This window comes from Emydura macquarii, unplaced genomic scaffold (assembly GCF_026122565.2).
Source record: "Emydura macquarii macquarii isolate MOO-44397 ecotype Brisbane River unplaced genomic scaffold, CSIRO-AGI_Emac_v2 contig_2422, whole genome shotgun sequence".
In the NCBI taxonomy this organism is placed as follows: Eukaryota; Metazoa; Chordata; order Testudines; family Chelidae; genus Emydura; species Emydura macquarii.
This window is the reverse complement of record NW_027132559.1, coordinates 26,177,349-26,183,348: the sequence shown is the minus strand read 5'-3', so window position 1 is coordinate 26,183,348 and position 6,000 is coordinate 26,177,349.

Genomic DNA, 6,000 nt, shown 5'->3' with positions numbered 1-6,000 from the left:
TGATAGAAAGGAGCAGATGCTCCACATAATGTTTATTTTTATTTTTATTTTTTTTTGAGACTGCATCAATTGTAGAGCTAGTGATCATTTCAGTGACAGCAGCCACCAAACCTTTGTCACGTGGAACTTCACTTTTGGGGCTTGTGCCAACAGTAAATTACGACACTGCCACCCAGGCTGATTTAGCTGGCATGTTGTGGGGGGTGGGACCAAGGCACTGTCTATTCACTGCCTCTCCCTGCCCACTTGCTCTGGGAAGTGTGGTGGAAGTAGCACCTGAGAGACCTTTAACAAGACTTCTTGTTTTCCTTATGCTCCCCTTGCAGGCATATGGCCCAAGTCACAATCTACCCTTAAAGGGAGAACCGGATTTAAGTTTTATATTTCTCTGCCCATAAGAGGGAGAGGACAGAGAAGGGGAATGGAGTGTGAGTGAAATTAGACACATCACTGGATCCCAGTGAGGCGCATGCGGCTATAATTCAAAGAGAGTCAATGTTGCAGTACTTCCATTATGCTTTTATTGATATTGTCCCCGTACTGTCACTAGGGAACAATTCTGCTAGTACAATGAGACATGCAAGAAAAATTAAGCTGCATTGTATGGAAGATATACCATATATCTGGTGTCTCATTTCAACTGTTTGTAAACTGCCTTGTCAACATGAAGGGAAATGTGTAGCTCCAAATGTGTGCAGATGTTGCTTGCTATACTCTGGTTGGCAGGGTACAAAGAAAAGAAATGAATGAACCAACTTCCTCCGGATATGAGATGTGTTATTTTAATAATTTTGAAAAAGGGAGAGATTTTTTTAAAATATAATTGATCTTAAATTGCTTTTTGTTCCAAGTATTTTAAAGAAAAGCTCTTCCGCGTGAAAAGGCAGCTATTTAAAAAATATTCCAGACAATCACAAAGCAACTGAATATGCCTCCAAGTGCTTTTGTGTCCGTTCTTTATAAGCAGAATAATTTTATTTGTTGGTGGATGCACTTGATGTGGTAGTAAATATTTCCTTTTGAATAAAGCATTTCAGACTGAATACCTGCCCTTCTTTCTTACTTATTTCTCTTTGGTTACAAAAGCAGTGTCCCTCATGAATAAGTTTCCTGCATTAATAGCTCATTATAATAAACGGCTGTGTTTTTAAAACCTTTTGTTCATCTTTGTGGTCAAAAGTACATTGTAGCTGGAGTAATACTTACCTTTCATAAAAATCATCCAGCCACAAGGGGGAACTCTTCTCTATAGTAGTAATAATTTATAGGAGATGGAGTCTGCAGCTACAACAGTGGTCTCCTGTAAACAGAACAGATGTCACAGTAGGAAATCGTGGAAGGAACAGCAGCAAGCTGCAAAGCATCTTGTTGATGTGTCGCAAATCACTGAGCATCGCTGTGTGTGATGTACTATGACTGATCATGACCCCAATTATTTTATTTTTATTGTTAAACAGGTCTATGGGGTTTTTTTTTAGTGGAGTCAGAATCTGCAATCCCTGTCCTAACGTTCTTCTTCAAGTGATTGCTCATGTCCATTCCACTATAGGTGAGTGCACACCACCATGCATGGTTCCCGGAACTTTTTTCCCCCTTAGCAGACCCTTTAGGACCAGCTCTGATGCCCCCTAGAGTCCCACGCACATGCCACGGTATATGAGGCACTGCTGGCCCTATGCCCCCTCAGTTCCTTCTTTCCACCCGTGACGGTTTCTGGAACTAGCCTTGCTCTCTGCAAGTACTATTCCCCTTCTTTGAACTCTGTTATTCAAAGTAATTTAGTTAGTTTTAAGTAGTTGTTAAATAGCGTTAAGTGTAGTTAGATAAGAAGTCCCTAAGGGACTTAGAGTGGCCATGCCATGCCCCGGTCACCTGGATTTAAGCCGTGTACCTCCTGCGGGAAGGCTTTCCTGCTCAGCGACCCCCACGATCGGTGCCTTAAGTGCTTGGTGGAAGAGCACAGGAAAGACAAGTGTAAGATATGCAGCGCTTTTAAACCGCGGACTCAGAAGGACCGAGAGATCCAGTTAAAAGCCCTGCTCATGGAGGCAGTGCTCCACTGGTGTCTGAGCCATCCCGCTCCACTACTCGGCACCAGCCGTCACCTCGGTGCAGAGTGCACTGCTGGCACCGGGCTTGACTCAGCACCAAGCAACATCCCTGGTGCCGAAGAAGAGAGAGTGCGGACACTCCCCTGTGCCATCGGTACGGGCAGGGTCGAGTGCGGAGATGCACCGGCCACGGCCCGTCAAGTCTTCTCTGATGCCTGCATCTCCGAGCAGGGAGCCTCCCCTGACTCCTGGAAGTGGGAGAGTGCCTCTGCTGACGCCATCGACACCGGAGGCTTTTCAGGTGACAAGAGCCTTGTTGGCCTTGCCTGTGCCACCTCCGCCCCTCCCTCCGCCAAGGGAGAAGGGGCCGGTGTCCCGAGGCAAGGATGCATTGGGTTCCCCCGAAGGGCGGTGGAGATCCCTGGTACAGGGAGGAAGATCTCCCATCAGATGGCCACTGGGGGTAGAGTGAGGACGCTCCCCCAGCAGTCGTTCCAGGTCGGCGTTGTCAAGCCGGCCTGCTTCAACTCAGGATGCGGAGTCTCCCTCTTGGTGCCGACGTTGGTCCCCAGCACCAGAGGCAGTGCAGACCAAGAGGTGGCATCAGTCGCGGTCCACCAGGCAGCGCTCAGACACCTCCTGCTCCAGATCCCCGGCACCGAGGAGTTCGCCTGCACTGAGGTGGCATGGAACCCGGTTGCCACATGAAGACCCTGCACCACTCAGTCCCCGATGCGGAACCTGGTCGCTGGAGTCAGGCTCAGCACCACGGAGTTTGGAGCGGCACCGGTCTCGATCACCAAGGGGCAAGCGGTGCCACAATCCTCGGTACCAAGATGGCCCTCCGGTACCGAGAGCTCTTCAGAGCTTGCCTCCATCCATCAGCAGTGCTCGTGGTGACGGAGGCAATCCTCGTCATCCTCCACGTCAGAGGCATCGAAAGGATGGTCCCCAGCATGGCACAGCACCTGGGACCACCGGTCTACTGGCTTGGGATCCCACAGGGGTGACAGTCGTTGGGACAGCTGGCACCCCCACAAGGCGTCACAGCAGATGACACAGTCAGCCCCGGTTTGGCCCCAGGGACGATAGGCACAACAATGGCCTTATTGGGTCCCATGAGGCATCCCAATGGGACCGGGGGCCGCAATCCACCCTGTCATCAGGGATGCAGTCCATGCTCACAGCACACGAGAAGGCCCATAGACACCATTCCTTGGACGAGGAGTCGGACCCCATGGAGGGACCCTCTACGGATGCATCCCTTCGGCAGACGGGGGAGCACCTGCAGGATGCGCCTCGGCAGTCCTCTTTCTCCTCCCCGGACAAGGCAGTCTCCCGGGACCACATGGCACCACTGGAGGATTTCAGGGCGCGCTAGGAGCTGCTCAAGAGGGTGGCCTCTAACTTGGGGCTGGAGGTCAAGGAGTTAGTGGAGACCGATGAAACAATATGCTGGTGGCAGTTGCCCCAGGAAGAGTGGCCCTACCAGTCTACGATAGGGTCCTCAAAATTGTTAAGGTCCTGTGGCAAACCCCTTCCTCGGTCGCCCCTACGTCGAAGGTGACTGAGAACAAGTATTATGTCCTGGCCAAAGGTTCGAGTATCTGTTCACTCACCCAGCCCCGGGAACCCTGGTGGTAGACGCAGCCAACCAGCGGGACAGGCAAGGTCAACCTGGTTCCACACCCAAGAACAAAGACAACAAAAAGCTGTATTTTTTTGGGAGAAAAATGTATTCCACGGCAGCCCTGCAGTTCAGGATTGCCAACCATCAGGCCCTCCTGGGAAGATATAGGTGCGGCCTAATTAGCATATTAGGTGACCTGTAAGCTGATTGGCTGAGTTTGGGTGACCTTTGGATGCACTCCCTCCTAACATCACCCCTCCTTTATCCATTTTAACGTTCTGATAGCTATAAATAGTCAACTGTCAGCAGGCTAAGCTTTGTAGAGAGCTGAGATCACCTGAGGAGAAGCAGCGCTGTCCATCTAAAGAAGAAACGATGAAATCACTTGGAAGAAAAGAGCTGAAAAGAACCACAACATCCCGAAACCATCTGAACAGCCATTAGCATCACTGAAGCAAAGGTGCACCTTGGGCTTTGGCTAACCGGGCTAACTGAGTTCCCGCCCTGTGTCCAAGCCAGGGTAATCCTTCTACTAGGAAACCACACAGGTGCCTGTGGGCTTACAGGCAACTGGGCTAACTGTGTTCCCACTCTGTGTCTGAGCCTAAAATAATACTGCACAGCTGCCTCTGGGTTTACAGGCAACTGGGCTAACTGAGTCTGAGCCTGAGGTAACTCTCTTAAGAATCTTGGACAGAACAGAAGGACCTTCCATGATGAACAGAGGGATGTTTTAAAGGTTGTGTAAGTAAAAGACCACCTGAGTTTGCACGTCAATGAAGGAGGGGGTCGCAGGGAGGCAGAGAGAGAGAGAGAGAGAGAGAGGAACAGAGGACTTGTTCACACATACCCGGAAATTTGGCGGCAGTCGACGGGAGTTACACAAACTACACAGAGTAGTTTGTGTAACTCCCGTTGACTGCTTCCGCGTGCTGTTCACATTGCACTGAGCCAACGGGAAAAGCGTTCCCGTCGGCTCAGCGCTATGCTAGTTGAGGAGGTGGACTTATTAAGTCGACTTCCTCATCGACTGAGCGGGTCTCACTGACCGCTCAATCGATCATGAAAGATCTATCTGGCGGCGACGATTTTGCCACCACCAGTGTAAACCTAGGCTAGAGTGTGACTGCAAAAAGGGGTGTCAGCCTTGCAGAGCTAATCCCCGGAACTGCCAGGAGGGGGTATCCCTAGCAGTGAGTAGAGACAGCCACAGAGATGACTCACTATTTAGAAATGATTAAAAGTCGGGGAAGCTGTAAGGTGACCGCAAAAGGGCTTGAGGAATTAAATTCTAATATTTTCTGATCTCAAAAGTATAGCGGCAAAGAAAATATATATAGCCCAATCCACAAAGAGCTTAGAAAAGCAGCAGGAAATCAATGTGAAAAGCACAATTGTGACTACTATGTTTTCAAACAAGAATTCTCAGAAATCTATCCATATTTAAAAGCAATTTTTTCATGGGATGGAAGGAATTTAACTTTTAAGCATTTGTCATTGGAATAAGCCTAATCTAAAGTAAAAAAAAATGTCTGAACTACAAAAAAACAGAATATTTTTTGGGGTTGTCCTTTAAACTGATGGAAGACTTCCAGGGCTACAATAATTGAATAGGAAACACAATTTGACTATCTTTCAGCTATTTCTGGGTCATATCTAAAAGAACTATGAATTAGACCCTTTAGCATCATGGAACATTTTAGCAAATAAAGAGTGGTGGGTTTGTTTTTAGCTTGACAGCTAAGTTTTTGAACACACTGAAAACAAAATATAGCTTTAATGTAGCACCATCTATTGGCGAAAGTTACTTTTACTCTGTCTGAATACGGTAAAATATTTCTCCCTGGGATTTTGAATTAAATGAATTATTTAATATTTATATTAGAGTTAACATTTAGAGTTCAGCCAAGCTTATAGTAAAAGATCAGTGGATCTCCAAAATGTTCGAGTATTACACTATGCCACTAAGAGATGACAGTGCCCAATTTTTCCATGTACTGCCTACCTCCTGATGCATATTTGATTGCAGTAATTGAAAGAAAGTGCCATATGATACCATTTACATAAGAAATAGAAAATCGAATTGACCAGAAATAAAATTTGCTGTCCTATATGTGTGTGTGTGTGTGATGTTATATCCATCCACATTAATATTTTTTTTAACTATGAACTTAAACTTTAGATTTTCTCAAATGGGGCTGAATAATGAACTTGAGAAAGCCAAGCTGGTGAGTATCTGATGTTATGATATAGTCCTCATTGTATTGATTGCAGACCCTTGAGAAAGTATCCTTTAATGTGCCAAATGGAAGTGTTAAA